The sequence below is a fragment of the Lagenorhynchus albirostris genome, chromosome 10 (assembly GCF_949774975.1).
Source record: "Lagenorhynchus albirostris chromosome 10, mLagAlb1.1, whole genome shotgun sequence".
Taxonomy (NCBI): Eukaryota; Metazoa; Chordata; class Mammalia; order Artiodactyla; family Delphinidae; genus Lagenorhynchus; species Lagenorhynchus albirostris.
This window is the reverse complement of record NC_083104.1, coordinates 103472026-103496565: the sequence shown is the minus strand read 5'-3', so window position 1 is coordinate 103496565 and position 24540 is coordinate 103472026. Positions and strand designations below refer to the sequence as shown.

The 24540-nt window shown below is 46.3% G+C and overlaps 1 protein-coding gene and 1 pseudogene across 4 annotated transcripts in view; both read right to left on the bottom strand.

The window, feature by feature from the left end:
- The window catches only part of GMDS (GDP-mannose 4,6-dehydratase), a 479880-nt gene that overhangs the window by 131763 nt on the left and 323577 nt on the right, over positions 1 to 24540 (bottom strand). The window lies entirely within an intron of this gene.
- On the bottom strand, positions 1341 to 18221 carry LOC132527419 (small ribosomal subunit protein uS2-like; annotated as a pseudogene).

Sequence of the window (24540 nt, the reverse complement as noted above, 5' to 3'; positions counted from 1 at the left end):
AAATTCTTATTAGAGGGTTTCACTTCTCAGTGCCTTCTCTAGTTCTCGTATATTTCACCTTCACGTGGCTCCAGGGCTAAGTTCTCGATCCCTTTTCTCTGTCTACACTTACCCACCAACAGTGATCTTTTCCAGACTCAACAAATGACTTCCTAAGGTTTCCTCGGGGGGGCGGGGCACATTTTCCGGGGTCATTTTAAATTCCCTGACGTCCCACGGTTCAATGGTAGTCTCAGAACCCATGATAACATGACTTTGCATTTGGGATGCACTTCTCTACTCTAGAACAGTTTTAGGAATTTATGAGGCTGTCCTAGGTGTATAGATATGGGTTAAGGAGAGTCTAAGAGTTCCAGCTGCCTTCATAACAGTTACAAGAAATTCAGATACACATAAATTACTATGCTCCTTTAAAGTAGGTCTGAATCAGCATGGAAAATTATGAATGACCTCTTTCCAGAAGTTCATGAAATGAAAACTTGATGTATGCCCTTAAGACGTCCCAGAACTTGGAGTCTGCTCTTGTGTTAACAAGTGAATGGAGGCAAGTCCAGGAGACCTGGCTGCTCCTGAGCTAACCTAGGTGAAGGCTGCGGATGCGTCACATGCACAGGTGATAGACGGAGAGTATCGTGAAGGCAGCTCATCTCACTTTAAAATGCCAGAGGGAGTTCAAAGACCCCTGGGGGATAATTACTATCCTTTCCCTTCCCGCTCTGCAGTTACACGGTCACCTGGAACTCGGGGTCTCTCATTCGGCTTAGTGTTCCTAAATGCACACAAACTCTCTGCCTCAAGTCTCAGCACTTCTCCCAGATACTCCAGACTTAAAAGAACAGAAAATGTGACAGTTCAGGGCCACAGATGAAGAAACGTCTGTACCCAGCATGAGGTATAACATGCTCGGGTCTGGCAGGACGAGGGATCCCCAAGGACAGCAGGAGTGAGATGATGGAAAGTGCTGGACTCCGTATGTGGGAGTGACTTTGTTTTAAATGGACAGGAGGTGGAAACGGACCCTTCGAAATAAAGGGTGGGGAAGTGAACGGTTATCCCAGGTGGACATGTTTTAATGGGAAGGAAAATGAAAGAAAACAACAAAACCAACAAAATACGGCATTTAGATCTTTATGAGAAATTTATCGACACCTTTTGAAGTGAATTTACAAAGCCACTTTTTCAATACCATAACCAACACCTAGTGAGTTCTTTCTTGTTTTACGATAAACCCATGGAGATTCCCACAGTTCAATAATTACATTCCAAATCCTTTTTCTTCATATTTATTTCAACTCTACTTCGAACATTTCTCCACCTAAGATATTCCCTAAAATATCAGCTCACTGAGACAAAACTTGGGAAAGTGCAACATCGTGTAAACCGCCGAGGTCGTGCGACACCGTGTAAACCGCCGAGGTCGTGCGACACCGTGTAAACCGCCGAGGTCGTGCGACACCGTGTAAACCGCCGAGGTCGTGCGACACCGTGTAAACCGCCGAGGTCGTGCGACACCGTGTAAACCGCTGAGGTCGTGCGGCACCGTGTAAACCGCTGAGGTCGTGCGACACCGTGTAAACTGCTGAGGTCGTGCAAACACTGGGGGGAACAGACACCCAGCTATCGCAAAACTCACGGAGACGGAATCGTGGTGTTTTGTGGAGGCACATTGTGCGACGTGAGCGCTCGGAGTCTGCTGGTTGAAAGCCTGGGGGGCAGCTGTGGTGCCGAGGGCAGAAGCAGAGTCAGCTGCTGGGAGCACGGCAGACCCGGCAGAGTGTGGCCTCGGCCTGACCTCAGAAAGAACAGGGTCGATACGCTGTCTGAAGATGATGGAATGAGTGATATCGCCTTCCAAAGTCTATCACCTCTGAATACTAATAGTGGCGCCCAAATCACTTTATAGATTGATCAAAAGCTACATGTATGTAGTGAAAGGACCCTCGTATGTGTAGGTACTAGACACACTTGTTATTCTTACCCCAAGGACATAAAATTCATTTGGAACCTCTGAAAAGGAGACAGACATGTCCTATTCCAGACTAAATGTAGTTAGATGTTAATAATATCCTAAATGTTCTAAATGAATGCATTTTTATATGCTGCCGAAGACTCCGAGGTCGGGAACTCTCAGTTACACCGAAAACCCGTGGGCTCCAACTTACACAAATGCACACGATGCTGGTCTCACTGCTTTCATGACCCTGTGGAATCTAACCTTCCAAATGGCCCAATCTCTTTCTTCTGTATTTATCTTTTAAATCAGCTATTAGAAAGAGGATCTATATTTCCTCACTGGAGAACAATTAAAAACTGCAGAAAACTTTCAGCCTTAAAAATAATAACCATGAAGTAACAAATGGGAAAATTACTAGGAACCAAGCCTTGAATTCAAATAAAAGTTGAAGATGATTACATGTAGACGTGAAGTCCACGTGGACTCCTTCAAGAACACAATGAGCCTTGCAATACAAGGACCCTGTAAACAGATGTTCATCCACGTTAACGGTCACTCACAGTGTATTACACCCAACTGAAACAGCTCTTTGCTCTAAAGATATGTAGGACACATTTGCAATGTGACCCTAAAGAAACACTCAGATGAGTGTTGATAATTCATTATAAGTACATCACGTGCATTTACGGTGGCCAGTGAAGCCAGGACAGGAGGAAGCCAGGGCCCGGCCAGGTCCCTTCTTTCCACCAGAAGTTAGCAGGAGGTCTACAGGCGAAGAGAAAGTGTAACCAGTGCTGTGACCTCAGGTGGGAGGTGTTCTTCCAGGGCAAGCACAGGGTGTGTGCGCACGCCTCCTAGAGAGGGCTCGGCAGCCGTGCATGGGGGGCCCCTGCCACGTGGGGGCGGGAAGTCCACCCAGCCTCAAAACTTCTCCCTGAGGCTTACAGAGAACTGGGGTCCATGGTCATTTTATCTCAAATATAACATTTGTTATTTTTCATTAAGATAGTGCCCCAAAAAAGAGGACGAAAAAATGAGGATGGTCCAGGTTAGAAACTATACTTTTTTTTTTATCATGTGTATTTTGAATCACTTGGGGTGCTTTAAAAAAATACAAATTCTCAAGCCTGACTTCTACAGATTGCAATTAGGTAAGCTGGTGAGGGGCCTGGGAGCTTCTAATTTTATGAAGCTCCCTGAGTGCCCTTAACGATCAAGCCATGTTTAGGATTTCAGATTTGATGCTATTTTGGAAGGTTTCCTTGGGATACTAACTTCTCAAATCATAACATTCAAATTTCATGTAAATCTGGAATACTGAACTATGTGTATTTGCTCTTTCAGCAACATAAAAATCTACCGATCTGCATCCTCATTTCAATTAAAAATAACAAACACAAAATATTAATTTGCTGCATTTTCCGTCCAAACACTTACTTTGTTTTAGTAGCAAAAAACTCGAGGAAGAATAAGGCTTTCCCTTCCTTGGCACTGAGTAAAACTCTCATTCCTCAAACCACAGTGATTTTCACTCATTTGATATGTTTGTAGGGGTCCTTTTCCCATTCACTAATAAGAAGTCGGGGAAATGTTATTTCACTTTCGATGAGAAATGTTTACTCAAAAGGCTCAAGAAAGCAGGAAGAATGGTGTCACTATACCCACATCAAATGGTCACTAACTCGTAATTCTGCTGTGATAAAGGAGATTTTAAATCTTAGAGCTGGCAGGATAAAAGTACAGGTGGACCTGGTAAAAAGAATCCTCTCACATCTCTCTTTAGTTTAGGTAATGGATGTCATAATAGACTTGTTTCTAACTATGCGACTTTCTATCAGATTATTTTGCGATGTTCCGATTTGGGTGATGACGCAAAGCAGGCTAGCAAGTACCTGTCAACACCACCACCGTCATCATCAGAGTTGCCAACATCTAAACATATTCACAGTCTGGAGAACTGTAGGTACACTGTGTTTAATCCCCCCGCTGGAGTCCTATGAGGTAAGTACTATCACGACGTTCATTTCACAACTGGAGATACTGAAGCACAAAGGAGCTGAGACGGTCCCAGGAAGTGGCAGAGCCAGGATCTGACCCCAGGGGTCTGGCTCCCGTGCTGATGCCCTGACACCACGTGTGCATCATGGACATGGCTCCCGTGGACCACAAGGAAAGCTGTGCCCTGACGAGGACAGGCTTGGTCACGTGTCAGACCCCTGCTCTTTGATGACAGGCAGGGCACTCTAGCTTTGTTCCAACTCTGTTTCTGACTCATTGCGGGGTATTAACGCTATGAATGTCACAGAGTTATTTCCTGGTTTTACACACATTCAGCAGTACTCCTGGAAAACGTCCTCTTGCAATTCTTTTACAAAGAAGTCAAAGGACATGAGGTTTTCACACTTTCCCAGTTTTGGTTTCAATTCATTTGTACCAGCTTCAGAAGAACACTCATCCTGTAATTCTAGAAACTTCAACTGTGGCTGTGTATGGAAGGGGCCAATCATGCCCAAATTCTGATTTGAGTTTACTTCTAATTATACAGCCATCAGGCACACACACACACACGCCTTAAGAAAAAATTTTTAAGGTTTTAGAAGCTATTATTGAAAAATGCAACCCCACACCACTGTGTTATCATTTTCAAATAAGTGACTGTAACGGGCAACTCTGAAAGAAACCAGATTTTTAAGGATGTATTAAGTCAACTTTCCTGTACTCAGTTCTTCTCAGGAAAGAGCAGAACCTGTAGAACCACTGGGCCTTGTGCAAGCCCGTGTGGGAGGTTCTGGAACAGCGCCGGCTTTCTGGAAGCTGCTCTGTGCGGGAGGAGCGGGGCTGGGGGAGCGCGAGTCCCCTTCTGATCAGAAGGGCCTCAGGCTCTCCCCGCAGCCAAGCAGCCCGCTGATTCCCCAGGAGCAAGCATCCCTCCTGGCGGGGTACGTGTCTGGGAGCCGTCCAAGCGCCGGTCCCCGAGACGCCAAACAGAGCCAACGCTCTGAGCCCCAGCGCCCGCCTTGCCATCAGGTCCCCTTTCTGGTCGGGCCCTGCACTGCTTAGAGAGTAAGAGCTGGCCCTGCTGACACCCACGATGGGGTGTGAGCTGCAGGCCGCAACACAGACCTGCTGGCTTGAAGACAGGCTCCTGGCTCGTGGGAAGCAGTCTCAGGAATCCAGCGAGGCAGCAGCTGGACGTAAACAGCTCAGAAAGCCCCGATCTGACTTCTGTCCCATGGATGGTGTGCTGGACCTAGTGAGCACTTCCCAAGCCAGTAAAGAGGCATTTCAATCACCACTGCTTATTTTTATTTTTTTATTTTTTTCTTTGCGGTATGTGGGCCCCTCACTGTTGTGGCCTCTCCCGCTGCGGAGCACAGGCTCTGGACGTGCAGGCTCAGCGGCCATGGCTCACGGGCCCAGCCGCTCCGCGGCATGTGGGATCCTCCCGGACCGGGGCACAAACCTGTGTCCCCTGCATCGGCAGGCGGACTCTCAACCACTGCGCCGCCAGGGAAGCCCCCCACTGCCTATTTTTAAATATGAACTTTCAAAACCTTTACTCCCAACAATTCCTAGGACATTGTTTAGTTCAAAGATGAGCAAGGGAAGGAACCTGGAGCCAGAGGACGAGGGAGAGGGGGAGGGGAGGGGGAGGGAGAGGGGAGGGGGAGACGGAGTCAGGGAGGAGGGGGAGACAGAGTGGGAAACAGGGAGTGGGGAGGGAGGGGTACCCCTCACCGGGTCCAGGCCCAGAGCCTCCTGGCAGGAGAGTCAAGTCGCTTCCTTCTTGCCCTCAATGTTCAGATAATAAAACAGAGGTTCCCTTTCGAGTGCCGAGTTTCCCAGGATTTAATCCCCAGTGATGACAGTGTGTGGCCCTGTTGTTCGGGTCAGACTGCACGTGCTGACCAGACCCTGGGCTCCAGCCGGGCAGGGTCTTCACCCAGGATGGGCCTTGACGCGTGACTCCAAGGTGCTTACACTAAGCTCCTTCCCTCCAGTTTTCATTTTCAAATCTGAGAACTCTGATGGGTGTATTTTTAAACAGGAAAACAATAATCAACATATACCCTTATTTTAAGTCTGAAGGTCTTCATTATTGTCCAAGGGGGTGAAGGCAGGTAGGAAAAGAAGACCCTGGCTCTCCTTCCTTCCTTGGTCACGTTCCAGAGCAGAGAGGTGTCACGGAGCCTCACATGGAGAGGAAAAGAACGCAAAGGGGGTCAAGAGAAATGGGGGCACGGGAGACTGGAAAAGGCAAGTCTCGAATATGCGTGTGTGCTCTTCATTTAATGCTGTTAGTGTCATTAATGCATGACAGATCTGAAACGGCTGACTTCAGCGTGACATCCCACTAAACTAGACAAACCGTCTGGGGGCTCCCTCCTGAACAGAGAAGACAACTCACCCCCTGCCGCACACACCTCCCACATGCTTACGTCAGAGAAAGAATGACTTAACGAACTCTCCAAGGGTTAAAGCTAGCAGGTCATTCACACCTTGGTGTCCCTTTTTCTTTAATAATTAAAATCACTACTATTCAGGGCTTGTCTTTGGGAAGGAGAGCAGGAGGTGGGGATGCATCACCTGCTCAGGGCCAGCCTTGGCCTCTCCCTGTGGCCGCCTGCCTGCCCTCCACCCACCCTGACCGGGCTGCTGGACGACGCCCACATGGGGCCGCCGTCTGAAAACCATTCATGCTGAACACACCAGGTTTTCAAAGTAAAGAAGGTCCAGCTCACGTATATGTGGTACAGGGGGCTAAAAAGGCTTCAGATTCCCAGAGCCCTGCGTGTGAATCCCAGCAGCTGCACACACCAGGTGTACGGATGCTGGTGGTGAATTCCTCACAGGCGCTAAGCTTCTGTGCGCTCATCTGTAAAAGTGGATGATAACACAGCCCGTCTCGGGAGGGCCACTGTGAGGCTTCGAGCAGGCGACACCACGATGGGCGGGCTGGTGCGCTGACGGGCCCGCTAACACCCACCCATCACAGGACCGCCCGGCAAGCACCGGCCCTGGGACATGGCTGCAGCGAGGCATATGCACTTCTGCACCTGCATGCACAGGGCGGCTTGAGCCTCCAGGAACAGTCACCAGAAGTTGTGGACACACCAGAGCAAACCTCCAGGTATTACTTCTGCAGGACAGAGCTCTGGCATTCCTGAAAGGGGCTGTCCAGTTCAGGGCCATGGGTGCCACAGATCGTGGCCACGGGCAGCCACCTCATCCTTGCTCAGAAGCCAGTCCACTTCCAGGCACTCTTTGGGACACTCAACCCTGAACCTGGAACCCAGCAATCAGCACAGCCTGCCTGAGGCCAGAGTCCTCTGTATAATGCCCCCATTCTTGGAGACCACATTGGGATGACCTTTCAGGAAGGGAGAAATATACTTTCTGGGAGGAAGCTAAGCCCAGTGGCCTTGGTGGGGGATGCAGGTATGCATTTCTAGTTTGCTGCTTCGAGTTTGAAAAATGCAAGCCATGCTATTTATACGAACAAGAATGTTCCCTTGTTGGAGAACACTACATTCCTGGATTACTGCTGTTCAAGCCGCCAGCCCTGGTAGCTATTCAGTAGATAAGTAATTAGTAACAGTTTTGTTGGACCACAAATATCAGAGATTCATTCCCTTTGAATAGAACCTTAACACAGCAGTAAAGGTTTATAGCTACATAAAGCTGTCCAGCTGGAGTGGACGCAACCCGCAACATTTTCCATGCAAACCCACACCCACGATGTGTTTATTCCCCACCCCACCTTGCTCCCGTGGCAGAGGCAGGGAGAACGAAACAGATGTTTGCACGAGAATTTTCCCAGGCTCAATTCAAGAAGCTGAACCAGTGCACCCACCAAGCGGATGGGGCGGCCCACTCTCCCCCAGAACAATGGTTTAGGGACCCAGGGAGCCTCAGAGAGACCTTTAAAGTTGGGATGCTACCCGTCTGCGACACTAACACTGACCGTCACCAGCTTTCAAGAAGGGACAGGGCAGAGCGATCATATTTTTAACTCGTTGACGTTTTCAGTGTGTTTATATATATCTCGGAGAAAATACCTCACCCAAGGACGCTACCCATCCCCACAAATAAACGACACTGGATGCTATCGGGCTGAAACAGGCATTGACCTTAAAGAGCAATGTCGCAGTCACTGCTAGTAACAAACTTTGAATTTGGATATTTAAGCAAACTCTGTTAAACAAAGACCCATATTCGCTTAAATAGAAAAACTGAGACGCAGTAGCACATAAGGAAAGTGAAAACAAAAATGCTGCAACCGTTTCAGTTGATTATTACAACGTAAAACAAAATCTACTCCCTAAGATATTTTAACGAAGTAGCACAAGTCCTCACTGAGAGTTTGCAGTATACATATGCTAAGATCATCTCAGTGCACACACACATGCCAGTCTCCAGTTAGCCTGGGGGCCTTGTATACAGTCCGCACTCAATCCCTGTGACTTGACTTGAACTGGAGGATGAGACAGAATTCTGTGAGATTAAAAAGAAGAAAGAAGGTTTCTACAGAGCCAGCATTTTCTAAAATAGGCATATCGCAAACTAATAGGCAGGAAGCGTATTTAAAAAAATGTTTTTGCTTTAGGTCTGAAAGATTTTCCTTTCCAACTATAAAACAGCTGAAATCCTGTATCCTCAGCCCAACATAATTTCACGCCTAATTTATGGAAATGGAAAACCAAAGGACTCTGGGAGGGTGAGGACAGGCAGGAGGGACGGATGGTGTGACATGAGCGGGAGGGCAAGGGGTGGGCTGGGGACGACCCTTGCAGGGGCAGGCACAGTGAGGGTCCGGCAGAAACATGTGTTAGGAGGGGAACGGGGGCTCGGCTGAATGAACTCACTGTTACCCTTTTCCCCTCCCGTAAGTCTTCTTTTCCCCGATACTGTCTGAATTTGAAACATCTAATTTAATCCGCGGAGGGCCAGTGTTCCTTTTATTTCCTGTCTGTGCTGAAGCAGTCGCCTGTTTCAATTACGACTTTCCCCGCTCCTCTGTCTTCCGTGCTCCAGCTGGCTCAAGTGCACTTCCTTGGAAGGTAAAATGCACTAACTGTGCTGATCACAGACTGATAGCCTGAGAGCCACAATATTTAATAGCTGCACTGATAAGTAGGTTTAAAAAAATCCATTTTTGAGCCTAAACAAAAGGATATTATGTAGCTGTATGTTCAATTACGGTCCAGTTAAATTCTTGCTCCCATTAGGTGGAACTTCACGCCGGCAGCCGACATAATTCAGTGTTAAAGCAAATGTCACCAGCACTGTAGGCTTGAGAAATGCTCCCTCCTGCCTCTCCGTTAGTGCTGCTGACTTGGGACCAGCTCGGTGCAATTATTTCAGAGAACAGCACTGTGGGACTGATAGGCCTTCTTGCAAAACCTCGGCTGGCTAAAAATAGGACTGTTTTGTAGTCGAGATGGCAAAAAAACATCTCTGGGCTGTAAACACCACTCAATGTATTTCTTCTCTGCCTTATGAAACCACATTTTTTTTTCCTTCTTTTTTCCGTCCCTCCTTACAGTGGAGTTTAATTACAGTTTAATCTCTTTCAGGGAGCAGTCCTGGGGCCCTTACTGTTCAACCACAGTATTATCAAGGCCACAGCTACCATTTATGGCAGAAGGTAGAGGCTCCCCTTAGAAAACCCCCGATTCCCCCACCCCCCGAATACATACATACATACATACATACATACATACATACATACATACATAAATACGTAAATAAACACGCAGTGACTTTACTACCGACTCACACTGCACATTTTTATGAGGCCCTAGAGATGCCAGCCCAATAATTAAAGAAATACCTGCGAGGCGCAGATCAACACTCACCCTGTTCAACTCTGCTGGGTCAATAAATCTGAAGGAAAACTTTTAAGTTAACAAGACTGTTTGGGCCTCCAGTTGCCGAAGTGTTGGGTTACACTGAGGGGAAATGAGAGGGGGGAGAGAGGGGCGAGGTTCTCGGGAGAGAGCCAGCTCTGCACCCCGAGGTGCAGGCAACGCGGTGGGAACTCCACTGTAAGGCCAGGGTGCACACGGTCGGACTTGATTTTTGCTGCTTGAAGCTCACAGGTGTCTGATTTTGCGTGCATATCTTGAGAGAGTTGCTGCAATGCCAGGGCTCCCAGAAAAGAAAAGGATACTGACGTGACCATTCACCAGGAGAACAAAGCTGATGACAAGATAAAGCCAGGACTCAAGGGTGAGAGGGAACGGTCACCAGTACTTGGTTTCCTTTACTGTCTTCGTTCTGTAACTGCTTTATGGCCAGTGGACTAATCAGCTCATTTTCTCTGAGGAAGCAGGAACAATAAGAGCCTTTTATTCAGCTCACAGAGCAAAGCTGGCTACCTGGAGGGTTTGCTTTCGCGCATGAGCGTGGCTCTAATGGAAGCCTTTCCAACCTCACGTCCTTCTCTCCAGTCTTTTAAATCACACCCAGCGGGGCCACGGAGTCCTCTGGGGCTGCACCCAGACCCCCTCAACCATCCCAGAGGCTGGTCCCCAAAACAGCAACCGTGCCTCGGCCACCTACATTACTGAGGCCATTCTGCTTTTCTCTCTGTTACTTCAGGGATTTGGGGTAAAAAGCGCTGCTTTGTGCTAACCCTGCCAGTGAATCAGAACTTCAGGCCCAGCTGGTCCCCTCAGCTGATCACACCACCCTGAGTCACTAGCTCCCCCACTACCAGAGGACAGATATGTCTCTTATTTATCACGAACTGTATACACTTTCACTGGAAATTATAGAAGGTCAAAATGTGCTAAAGTAAAACACAAAGCCAATAAACAGAAAGTTCTAGAAACTTACTAGAGATTCACTTCTAAGCCTTATCAATGCACATTTTTACATGCAGTAATGTGTTTATTCTATTTCGTGCTTCCCCCAAGCTCTTTACTATCATATGCTCACTTCCATTGGCAGCTGAAATGCATTGCTCTTGATAGTTTCTAGGCTAAGGTCATCTCTGCAAATTCAAAGGCAGAGAACTCCAGGACCTCAGTGGAATATTTTTCCAAGTGCTTCAACAAAATTAAAACTTTTGTTTGAGAAAAAAAAAAAAAAAATGGTCGCCAAGTATCCTGCAGCCAACGTTCTAAAGAAGTGGAGTGGCTTTCTATTCCAAAGAGAAATTAAAACAGGCATCTTACTGTCTGTATTAGAGTATCAACTTTCCGCCTTTTTTATCTTATTTTAGCAACTGATGGGTCCCTTTCCTGTCACATAGAACTTATAGCTCCATCTTTACATTCTTAGATTTCCATAAGGTAGCTTATTGGTTTAGCCCTTTAAGATGGTTCAATGTCATGCTGTTTGATTTTATGAAGTACTGATATAGGAAGTGGTCTGAAATGTATGCTTTATCTTTCTTTTTTCTGTCATGTTCAATATGCACTTAAGCATTCTAAGATATACTGTTTGTTTTCTAAGTAGGGGGAGCATGTATTATTAAACATATGTTCCTGTGTATTGAAAGGGTACACATCCATGCCATTTTGTAAGGCTGTATGGTGGTGTGCTGTAGGGCTCTGATGTAGCCCATAAGCATTCCAGAGCCGCAGTTCTCAAAGTGTGATCCGGGGTCCCTGGAGGTCCCTGCCTGAGACTCTGTAATTCGGTCTCCAGGGCAAAATTATTTTCTAATAACAGGAGGATATTGTGTCTTTGCCATTATCCTTCTCTCGTGAGTGTGCAGGGGTCCTCCAGAGGCCACCTGAGTTGTGACACTGCAAGACTGTCAGAGCAGATTAGAGAATCCAACTGTCTTCTATTCATCCAGACATTAATGAGAGTTTTTTCAAATGTGAAATAATGCTACTCTTCTTACTAATATTTTGTTTTTAAAAACAAAAAATAAATAAATAAAATAATATAATATTAAAAAAAAATAAAATAAAATATAATATAAAAAAAATAAAATATTTCTACCATGTTATTTTTTTAAAGAATTAATAAATATCTCTTAAATATCACTGTTTTATTTTCTAATATGGTAAATATTGGTAGATACAAGCCACAAAAGCAAAAGTAGCTTGAGATCCTCAATAATTTTTAAGAGGGTGTTAAGGGGAGGGGATGGGGCTCTGAGATGAAAACGGTTCGCAGAACTCTGGTCCAGGGCACTGAGGCGGCTTCCAGTTTGGGGCTCCTCTACTGCACGGTTTCAGTTTATATGAAAATGTGGGTATTTGTACTTGTGATCTGTGTGTGAAAATGTATCTAGATGACCAACTTTGTTCCAAGTCCAAATTAGCCCCTTACTTTGGAAGAAGCATAAGCCATTCAAACATCAGCGTTAGGGCCTGGAGGAGAGCTATCCCCGCTAGGAAAACAGGCCTTAGCATTTGCTCACTGGGGTTACTTAAAGTACTGACTACCACACTAACAGTTCTTATAAACTGAGATCTTAGTTTGGATTCAAGAAGCGGATTCTCTTGGATCAGCGCTCATACTGTCAAAGCAATTCAAGTCATTAAAAGTCTCTGAATGCGGGCACGGGCGCCCCACCCATTGTCAAAGGAAACTGCGCGGGCACCACGGTCGTCAGAGACCCTGGTCTGTGGGCGCATTTGTAACTTAAATAGGGCTGTGGAAACACCTTTTCAACTTGATCCATTTTGGATTTTGGTACAAAAGCCTTCTGTTATTGCAGCCATTAGTATGTGTCAGTGACATATAATGGATTTGAATTTGCCCAGGTTAGAATTTAGGATTCTTCCATTTCAAAACAGGAAAAAGGCTCTGTTGATATTTTCACACACTAATACCTATAATCGAAACCTAAGGTTTTATTTAAGCAATAGTTATCTTTCAAAAATAGGAGCATAACAGATACAAATTCACAGATCAGCTCATGTTTCCCTCAGAGCTGAAAGCCACAGTTCACTCGACGTGTCTGTCACTGTGCTGCCATCAGGCCTCTTCAAGTGCTGACATGTCCAGTCCTAATGACAAATGTCATCTGCATACATGGTCTCCACTTAGACCCGAGAATCTCAATATTGGGGGGTGGGGGCAGAGGTAGTCTGTGTGCTTTGGAAAAGCACGTTCAGCATTTCAGCTGTGTGTGGTTTTTGTTTTTCTTTTAGTTATAATATTTATTTTTATAATTCAAAGAACAGATTAGAGAAAGTGAGATTTATTGACAGGAATCTTGTACTTACAATGATAGATTTTTACTCTCTTATAAAATCCCTCCCTTGCTTCAATCTAAGCCGAAGGGTAGAACCATGGACTGTAAACCCCACCAGAGCAGGAACATGTGTGTGTTTCATGCTGTTTGGGCAAATGACCATAATGTGAACCCAGTTAAAATTCACTGGAATAATTATGGATGAAAGAATGAATTTCAAAAACTGAAATATTGTTCTAATTTTAACAAAGATACCAAAACAATTCAATGGGGGAAAAGGAAGGTGTTTTCAATAAAGCTCTAGAACAGCTGGGTATCGCACAGAAAAGGACGCATCTCCACCCCTGCCTCACACCACACACAACAGCAGCTGTAGGTGGATCACAGATCTTGAGATAAAAGCTAACACTACAAAGCTCCCTGAAGAAACATGACCACAGAGACGAGCAGATTCTGGAGGAAGACACAGTAACACTAACCTTGAAGGGAAAACGATAAACCAAACTTGACGACGATCAAAGACTGCACATCAGAGGAAACCACAAAGAAAGTGAAAAGGCAACAGAGACCGGGAGAAAACACTCCCGCTGCACACAGCTGACGGAGGACTTGATCCTACACAATATAAAGAACTCCGACAAATTAGCGCAGGAGAGCCAGGAGCCCGAGAATTTTCAGACTGAGCGCACCATCATCTGCCCAGGGAAGCAGAGTCAGAGCAGCCAGCGGGGAGGAGGCCTGGGCTCATCCAAGCAGCCCTGCTACCTGGCCCCCCACAGGAGTGGTGCACCGTTGGTAAAGGAAATGGCAAGAGGATTCCAGTTAACCAGGGAGGCAGAAAAGTGAGTGGGAAATTATAACGGAGCGCGAGACGGCGCAGTGAGAACCTCGAGGGGGCGTGGCTGAGCACAAGGGCAGCCCTCAAGGTCACATCCCTGGTTTCATCTCCTTCCAGTCTTATCTGCATTAGTGCCCCTTCCACATACACACTTGGGTCTCACTTGCCCATCTCTGTTCTATGCAGAGAGACACAGCAACGACCACGGCGAGGTTCTAGTTAATTCTGTGTAGAATGGACTGGTAGGCGTAACGCCCAGAACTTACTTTCAAATGGAAGGAACGTTCTTGGAATTTTCTTGTTGATCAGTATTTGGAGTTTGGCTTTTGAAACAAGTTCTTGAGAGTGTTTCATGCTGTTAAGTAGTAACTGAGTTTCTCTAGCCCTGGAATTTGTCAGACATACACATATAACAATTGCTTCAAAGGAAGCCCATTTCCAGCTTAAAAAGAAAACAACAAAAAGTAAGTCCTGCCTGATGTAGCAATTCTGAAAAAGATCCGTTTCCTCTGTTGAGAATTTCAAGATCACCTTTTCCTCCAAACATATTAAAAGGTGAGGACGGTTGGAATTAAACCGAAGTCAGCATTACAAAATACTACTGATATAAATGGAGACTTGAAAAAAAGAACTCCTAAGCTCTCACTGACACCACTTGCACTAGCATATGCTGTGTGTGTGTGGGTCTGTGTGTGTGTGTGTGTGTGTGTGTGTGTGTGGTGCCTGCATATACAGACCTGCCTACCTCTGGGTCCACTTCTCCCTCGGATACATGTAATTAAGTTGAAGGTCCTTGTCTTTTTCTTTTTCAAAGATGATTTTACATCAGTTATTTTCCATGAACACATCTGGTGTTTCTTTAAAGCCTGAATTTACTAATGAAAGAAGGATTTGTGCTTTTTCAACATAAATCCATTTTATTTTCTCCAGGCTCTTCCTTCTCTACTCAAAGCTGATGACTTCTTAAACCAAAATGGTTGGTCAGAATCCAATCAAGAATATAAAGGCAACTGAATAAATAAAACCATGAAGTAAGTGTAAAATATTAGTGTCCAGACATCCAAGATGTATGCAGCTACTATGAAACTTCCACAGCTGTACCGGCCTGGAGCCCATGTGGTCCCCCAGATTTAACAGGACCCATTGCCAGTAAGAGTTTTATTTGCTTAATAAATTACATTCTAAAGCACAATAGCCTAGGTTCATAGCTGTAAAATTGCCAAATATTGTCAATGACCACTCTCTGGTCATAAATAACAAAATAATCTATGACTCATTGGATTTTTGATTCCCGGGGCAATTCTTTCTCACCATTACTCAAAAATGTAAAAAAGTGCCTCTACGTGGCATTTTATGGAGGTTATAAATTACTCAGAGGAGACGACACAGGACAGATTTGTTGGCCAAGTAACAGGAACCAGCCAACCAAGTGTGTAAATTAAAGAGCCAGTGACAAAGAAGAGGGCAAGTGAAAGCATTCTGCAATCTAGGAATAGACGAGGATTAACTACGAAAAGAGAGGAGGGGGTGGAAGGAAAGGGGTGCACAAACCCCTCCCGGAGCAGTTACGCGACCGCTAGGGGCGACGTATGAAAGTGGTCGGACCGTGGCCTCAAAGAACGAAGCTCAGTTACCCTTGAAATACAGTTCACGTTCACAGCCTTAGGGTGGACACTGAGACCTAACAGGTGCCACAGAGATAAACCTGGGATGGTTATTTTTTTTTAACTAATATCAATTTTCAAACTGATTCAGTTGATTAATAGTTCTTCCATTTATTCAAAGAACAGATACTGAGCAGGTGCTGTGTGCCCACCCTGAGGCCAGGGGCTGGGGCGCGGACAGCAATCAGGCACAGCCCTGCCGTCCTGGAGGCTGGGATGCGGGGCGGCCCCGGCCTGGGGTGGTACAGTCTGAAGGCTCCTAAGCTGACCCAGCCGGGGTGGGAAGGCCAGCTCAGGGGCGGCTGTGCTCGGAGGACCGGTGAGAGGACAGCGGGGAGGCAGGATGGAGACAGTTTTTGGGCAGATGGACCAGAGTAAATAAAGGCGGCCTGGAGAGCCTGGTCTGTCCCGGGAACAGACAGGGAGATGAGGGGGAGGGAAGGGGGGCCATCGCAGGGGTCTCCTCGGTCCAAGGGGGTGAGGACAAGGTCACACCGGCTTTAGGAAGGTTACTCGCCTTCAGCGCCGTGGCTCAGGGCATCTGACGCTGAGGACCAAAGTCAAGTGTGTTTCAACAGAACCATCTTGGAAACTAAAAATTTACCTTGGTGGTGGCAGTTAATTATGAAAACTAGAACAGACCTGGCTGCCTTCTTTTCACACGCACTGAACATGTGGGGGCCCGGTGCTTTGCCTAGGAATCGGCGGTGGCGGCCGCAGCAGGGTGCCTCGGGCGGCGCTGAGATGGGCTGCCCTGTACCGGGCTCACCGACCCCTCCTTTCTTCGTGGGGCTCTTTCTCCTCGTTGTTCTTAGGACAACTGGCAATGGCTTAGGACGGTTCTGACAACGGGAAGTAGAATCTTGTTGATTAGTTTGTCCCACGCAACTAGGACAGAGTCTAAAAGCTTCTTTTAGTCTCTTATGACTTAGAGGGACTGCTGTGCTGGGTAAATTCTCAGGCCCGCCGAGGCTGAAAGGATGAAATAATCCTTTAAAAACTTTCACCTTGTCCGTGGAAATACGTCCTGTTTCATAGGAGTCAACCAAGAACAGAGTCCTGAGGCTTTTCTGGGATTCACTATGCAGCTACGAAGTTTGACCTGCTCTGAACAGACATTTGGACCAACAAGCGATGCAAGTCTACTAGCAGCTAAGTTCCATTCATCTTTATGTCCCGACAACTCCCACCGGTATTCTGCACTTGGTAGGTGATTAAATACATCTTGCATAAATGAAAGGAATGCGTGCTGCTTTTAATTATTAGTAGACTATTACATTTTACTCTATCTTCAACATATAAAATTTTATATGTATGATCACTACCAGTATTTTGATTGTACACAGTTTTTTTTTAAACTAGAGACCTCCATAATGCTTTGGGGGACTTAATGGCAAAGGAGGTATCTTGCCTCTTGCATGGGAACAGCCACAGGCATGACCTCTGTGCCTTGCTGAAGGGTGCAATACTGCCCATCCCCCATCGCCCGTGGACAGCAGGAACTCCACCTGCGATAACAGTAAGTGCTGGTTTGTAGTCCCACTTTGCTCTCCACCGCTCTCCGAATAGGTTGGATGGTCCGTTTTCTTTCTTTTTTTGGAAACTGTTTATTTCCGTCCACCTATTTCCATTTTAAGAGTTTGCAGAAGAACAGTTTCAGACCACTCAGCGGCTGTTCCTACCGCTCGGCGGCCTGAGCAGCGGCAGCTGCAGACCGGCCTTCGGCGCAGGCCGAGCACTGCAGTCTTCAGCGGGGAACCGCTGGACAGGCACGGGGGCACCGCACACCTTCGGACCAGTCCGCCACCTCCGGCTGAGCAGCAGGGAACTCAGGAGGCGGCGTGGCCCATTCACCCTGAAATTCCTCCTTGGCCACAGCCTTCTCAGCTGCTGCCTGCTCGTCCTTTTCAATCTCTTCAGGGTCTCTGCAGAAGTAGAGGTCAGGCATGACCTCCCAGGGGTGTTCACGGGAGATGGTGCCACGCATGCGCAGAACTTCCCGGGCAAAGCATCCACCACATCAGACCCCCTGAGTGAGCTCCCCTGTTGCATGGGATGGCAATGTCCACACATCACAGAGGAGAGAGTGTGTCACACAGAGCAACGGCAGGCAGGTTAGCATAAGAGGCCTCTGTGAGAGGCAGGTGGGCAGCCCTGGGCTCAGCAGCCACTGGAAGACTTGGCTCCCGGAAGGCGGCCTGGATCTGGTTAGTGAAGGTCCCAGGAGTGAAGTGGCCAGAGACAGAAGCGGATCCAGTGGCAGCAGCAAACTTCAGCCCAGCTCGCTGGCCAGTGTTCCTGGAGGATACGACGCTGACATCAGCTGGGTTTTCAATGGCAACCATGGCACGAGCTGCCAACAGAAGCTTCTCCCAGGTTCTCTTCAGATTTATGATGTAGATGCCATCACTTCTGTAGATGTGCTGCTCCATTTGCAAGTCAAGGCTGGTGCCAACTAAGTGGGTTGCTGCTGCAAGGAATTTGAGGACATCCTCCTCCTTCATTTGCAGGACATCAAGGGCTCCGGACATTGTGAGAGCTTCCCTTTAAGTTACGATGGGAATCCAGAACAACGCCGTATGGACCCCTGCCTGACTGGCGCGGAAAGCAGCTTGATGGTCCTTTAAAGCAAGGACTATGTTCACATAATCCTCTTTCAACACCTAACACACATCCACTGAGATTAAGTCCCTAATTTTAAAATGCTTTGCGTCCATAATTTTAGAATTAGAAGCTCTGGTGTTCATTCATCTTATTCATCTAACTAATGTTTACTGAGCACCTACTATGCTCCTGGTACAGCGCCGGATATATAAAAATAACGACACCTTCTTACTGTCACGGAAATCACAGTCGAGGAGGAGAAGAGAATTAGGGTTAAGATATGGGAAATGCTAAAATACAGCTCTATACACAATGCCACAGAAGCACAGTGGAGGGAGGAGCTGTTCTGAATGGGACGAAAGCTGGGCTGGAGCAACGCTTACAGAGATCAGATCTCAGATGAGGACCTAGTAAGATGCAGGGAGCTCACAGCCCAAGAGAGGCTGTGTAGCCTGGGCCAGGTGACGGGAAGAGCAGGGTCACAGGTCTGGGCCCACAGGGTGGGCTGCGGGATGCCTGGCTCTCCCGGCCACTCATGTGAAGAGCTCATGAAAGGGAGGCTGAAGGCAGCAAACGGGGACCAGGTGAATCTTACTGAGGACTTTAGACTTTCGGTAGCTCAGGTTGCATTGAGAGATGCAGAGAGAACCAGAGGTCCCCAGTGGAGCAGCTGTAGAATCTTCCAAGAAATTCAGGAGGAGGATGTGAGGGAGGCAAAGAAGAAAGGGAAGGGAAGGGGGAGAGGGAAAGGAGGATGAGGAGTGAGGGGAGGACACAGAGGGGAAGGAAGGGGGGGAGGGAGAGGGAGGGGGAGGGGAGAGGGAGGGGGAGGGGAGAGGGAGGGGGAGGGGAGAGGGAGGGGGAGGGGAGGGGGAGGGGAGGGGAGAGGGAGGGGAGGGGAGAGGGAGGGGAGGGGAGAGGGAGGGGAGGGGAGGGGAGAGGGAGGGGAGGGGAGAGGGAGGGGAGGGGAGAGGGAGGGGGAGGGGAGAGGGAGGGGAGGGGAGAGGGAGGGGAGGGGAGGGGAGAGGGAGGGGAGGGGAGAGGGAGGGGAGAGGGAGGGGAGGGGAGAGGGAGGGAGGGGGAAGGAGAGGGAAGGGAGGGGAGAGGGAGGGGGAGGGGAGGGGCGGGGAGGGGGAGGGGTGGGGCGGGGCGGGGCGGGGAGGGGCGGGGAAGGGCGGGGAATGAAATTATTTTAGGAACAACTATTCCTAAGTCATTCCTATTTTCATCTGATTTACGAAAAAGAAGGAATTCTTATGGGCTTCCTTTTTCATCTGAAAACTCTACATGATGTCCCAGGAGACAGAGAGAATCATAAAATCCCTAAAGAGGTGCCTTGGGAGTAATTAGTTCTAGATAGCTAATAATGGATGGCTGAGAAAACAGAGAAAGCGCCAGAGCTCTTAATAAGAGCATCTTTCCAAGGATTACGACATCCCCACGAGACCCTTAAGAGCTTCAAGTGTAAGAGAAAAAGCAATTCACTGGCCTTCCTTTAGAAAAGAAGTCTCTACTAACTTACACTCTTCGAATATGATTTAAAGCAAAAACTTCTTTAAAATGTTTCTTACACAGTCAACTAAACATAGAATTGTCCCATCCTAGTGTTCTCTAGGTGGAAACTGAAATATTGGGGGAAAGTCGCAGAATAAACTCCATTCATTGTTTAATACAATTGGTAATACTTGGTTTCATATAAAGAAATGTAGGGACTGGATTATAAATCATACTTGCTTCTTGAGAGCACATTTTGAAAATCTGGCATCACAAACATGGTGCATTGGTGCAGCTCCTGGCTCCGGGGCGACCTGAAGCCTGTCCCCCTTCTCGTGTTTCCATTTTCATGTCAGCAGATCTCACCTGTTGATAAGAACTAATGCTGACCACAGAATTTTAAACCCAATCAGAATATCAGTTCCGGGGTAAGAGTCTGACTAAATCTACCTTGGCTACCAAGAGTTTCCAGCTCCCCAGGCCGGGAGGTTTCATTCCTTTCCTCACAGAGACAGGAATCTTCTCACAAAGGAGAAGCACCCACTTCCAAAGGACCATGGCTACAAGGGCTTTTTCTTCCTTCTAAAAGAAGGGTAACTTCTGGGACCAGAAAGACTGTCAGAACATTATGACAAGTCTTGCAATGTTTTCAACATTAAGACCCAAGATAAGGGTACCCGGGAAAAAAAAGTGCAGCTGCCTTTGGAACATTCAGGGACCACCCAGGCTGCTCTCTCTCAAAGTCTGTCCATGTGCCACAGGGCTATTATGAAGACTTAAATGGTGTAAGACTCAACAATATAAAAGCTACTTAATGTCTATAGTTTTAAAGAACTCTCAAGTGGAAGATGAGCAGATTTAATTTGAAGGTATTTAATGTTTTTACCAAAAAATCTGTGTGTGTGTGTGTGTGTGTGTGTATTTCAAAGCTCACATATTGAAACAGTTCTGCTTTATAATTATAATTATAAATTCTAAATTTCATTATACAGAACCAATTAAACAACTGGCATTTATTTTATGATTTTGTAAAATTTCTTGACATTTCAGTTTCTGGATATTTCAGTTTCCAATGAAAAATGATAGGATGAACAGTTCATCCTATTTATTTTATTTTAAATCAAATGTGAAAAAACAAGTCACATTTGGGGACAATAGGACACATTCAATAAAACATCATAAATTCTAAGACCAAACATACGTGATCATGCTACGAAATACCCGTCTGTAAGACGAAATGAATTCTGCTGTGGGTTAGACCCCCCAAGTGCGTACTACGTCTCTTTCAACATAAAAAGCTGGGACTTGCTCTGTCTTGACATGCTTTAGGGTCATTTAAGACATTTTTCCCCAGTGCATATACTGCCTGCAGTAACAAAGCCATTCATCTAGTTAAACATTTCCACAATTCACCCCAGGTTTGAGGCAAGTTCAGAGCGTCAGTCCACCCCATAAATAATATGTTTAACCCACCAAGTGACCATGTGCAAATATATACAGAAAAAGTGATACTTTCACAAAGTAAACATTAGATAACTATTTTTGGAAAAAAAAGTTATGGTGGAAAATCTCAGTGCCTTTGTTTTTGCTATTAAATTCTCAAAGGAGGCTACTTGTGGTCTGCACTTACTGATCACACGTGAAAAGGTACCTGGACAGAGGTGGCAGCCCTGCCCATGGGCTCAAAAGGAGACATTCACTCCACTTGATGAGTAACACCATGGAATAATCCATTTCTTGGAAAACCAGGAGAAAATTAGCCTGAATTTTTGTTTGTTTTTCTCCTTTGTGATGACTCACATGCTTTGAACCCCACTTTATTAAAAAGAGTCAGTAAGTTGCTCAAGTGAGATTTAAAAATATAAACCCACTCCCATTCATACAAGGTAAGGAACAAGCCTTTCGATTCCTTTCTTTCTTTTTCTTTCCTCCTTTCTTTCTTTCTTTCCCCTTTCTTTCTTTCCTCCTTCCTTCCTTCCTTTTTCCTTCCTCCTTTCTTCCCCCTTTCTTTCTTTTCCTTCTTTTTCTTTCTTTCTTTCTTTCTTTCCTCCCTTCCTCCCTTCCTTCCTTCTCTCTCTCTTTCTTTCTTCCTTTCCTTTTTTCTTTCTAATGAAAAAGAACAGGAGCAGTAAAAGGCCAGGATGAGTGTGCAGATAACTTCCTATTTAATTATTCAGTTCTTTGGATGGCCCCTTATTCTGATGTCCTCTCTCGCTTTTATTCTTGCAAATTTCACTCACGAGAAAACCCAGACTGGTAGAATATTGCAAAGCAGAGAGAAAAAGGAAGCACTTCAATTGGTAAAAGCAGTCTGTGTATGACACAATACATTTCTGATCTCTGATAGGTGGTGTCTGCTAGTAACACCGCTGTCTGCAAAGGAGAAGTCGCTGAGCAGAGGGCCTGCTGTCCCACGGGTACGGGCGCTGAGCTGAGCGGAGGCCTGGCCTCCATATGACTCTGACCCTGACCTGACCGGTGAGGTGGCCGGGCAGGGCTGGCACTGGCAGAGAAGTAATCACTTACTCCCTGACCCTAACCCATCCCATAGTTCCGAGCACCTACTGTGTGCTCAGCTATGTTCTCGGCGGCATTTACGGGAATTCTGCCACACATACTAGCAGCTTTAATCATCTCCACTCATCGCTACCATCTTAACAGAAATGGTATTTTTATGACATCCTTCTAGACGAGGAAAGTGAGGTCCAAAGAGCTTATTTAGCTGTCCTAAATCACATCAACTAAGGGCCAGGCTAGGGCTGCATCCCAGTGCTGTCTCATTTCAAAGCTCAGGAACTCCTGATGGCAATATTACAGGGATTCCACAAAGTACCGCTGTTAGATTTATTCAGGTACGTTAACCCTCCTCCAAAATACAGGTATCTGGGACTTCTCTGGTGGTGCCGTGGTTAAGAATCCACCAGCCAATGCAGGGGACACGGGTTCAAGCCCTGGTCCGGGAAGATCCCACATGCCGCAGAGCAACTAAGCCCGTGCGCCACAACTACTGAGCCTGCGCTCTAGAGCCCGCGAGCCACAACTACTGAGCCCACGTGCCACAACTCTGAGCCCGTGCACCTAGAGCCCGTGCTCCGCAACAAGAGAAGCCACTGCAATGAAGAGTAGCCTCTGCTCGCCGCAACTAGAGAAAGCCTGTGCGCAGCAACGAAGACCCAACGCAGTCAAAAAAAATTAATTAATTAATTAAAAAAATAAAAGACCTCCCTCCCGAAAATACAGGTATCCACAGAGGGAAGATGTCAGACTGCTACTGGTAATTCAAAACATTTGGCCGTGTTTTCTATTTTTTTATAACTTTAAAAGTAATACATTCTCATTGTAACAAATCAAAGAACACAGAAGTACATAAAGACTTTCTCCACCTCTTTCAAACAAAGTTGAATTCAACCCACTGACCAAGTCCGAATTTGGCATTTTTCTTTTCATACTGTTTTCTCTGCTCATGCTAACTGCAGCAAATAGATACACACAGACACTTTTCTTTTTTTTAAGTTGCGGAAGCTTTTCTTTTTGTCCTTTGACCACAGGACGCTGCTTCCATGGGAGTTTCAATGGAGGAGTGGCAACAGGCTCTCGGGAGACCAGGGAAACTGCCCGAGGAAAGCAGGTCTGGTAAGATTATCAGAGTTACCATGTCATTAAGAAAACATCCTTCTCCTTCCTTCTGGAGCAGGATCTAGAAAGCCAGTCACTAATGAATTAGCCATGACCGCACTTAGGAGCAGCAGCAGGGCTATATACACGCTGGTGTCCACACACACCTATGTCATCCACTGCTGCCCTGCACACACACACACACACACACACACACACACACACACACACACACACGATGCTGCTGACGGCCTGCGACCTGCAACATGCCTTCCTGTTCCAGCACCAATGGGTCTGCATTTTCTTTCAACTTGGCAAGGTTAAAAAACAGACTCGTCATAAGTGTGTAATGTCTTGAACCAAAATAGACTTCCTTAATGATTTGTTTTCTCCAATTTCACCACAAAATGTAATGCAGCCAACAAAAGAACTATTCTTCCCTGCGTATAATAACATGTTATTCAACAATCATGTAAGAGAGCCTATACGTGAGACTGCCAAGGGTCTGAAATGGAGTTTCTAACTGAAATGTTTGCGAAGAAACCTTTTTTTTTTATTTTTCAAGTTTCACTCCAAGGCTTTGAGTGAAGTGATATAAATATCTAGGAATATACAGTTTTGCTTTACTACTGTAACGTGTTTACAGAAGTAGTTACGGCTTACTTTGTAACACGGGCCACTGAAAACATCAACCATAAAAACATATACAAATACAAACGAGTTCTCAGCAGGTCATTTACTCTGTAGCAGAACCAAGCCCATTAACTGCTTCTGTCCCTGTGAGGGCAAACGGCTCCCCGTGAGGCCGCCTCGGGAGCACCGCTCGGCTTTCTGGGGAGCTCACAGCAGGCCGTTCGCTGGGCGAAGAGAAGGGGGAGGGGAAAGGCCTGCTGGAGCCTAAAGGAGGTTATAATAAAATGAAGTCATGAGCTTCTTCCTTTTTTTTTTTAAGGAGAATGCAAAAGAAAGAAAAATTATAATGCCGTAAAGAGCTAAGAAAAAGGGGAAAAAGTGAAATCACTTTATTAAGTTTCCTGAAATATACAGTTGGTCTTAAAATATGCCTCCTAGTCACTAGCCCAACAGAAAACTACAGAAGACGGGAAAACGTAAAATCCCCATCTAAATGCACGTTAATGCAAGTTCATGGTATAAATATGACAATGGATAACAATATTACCAAAAATGTTCTGGATCTATTACATTT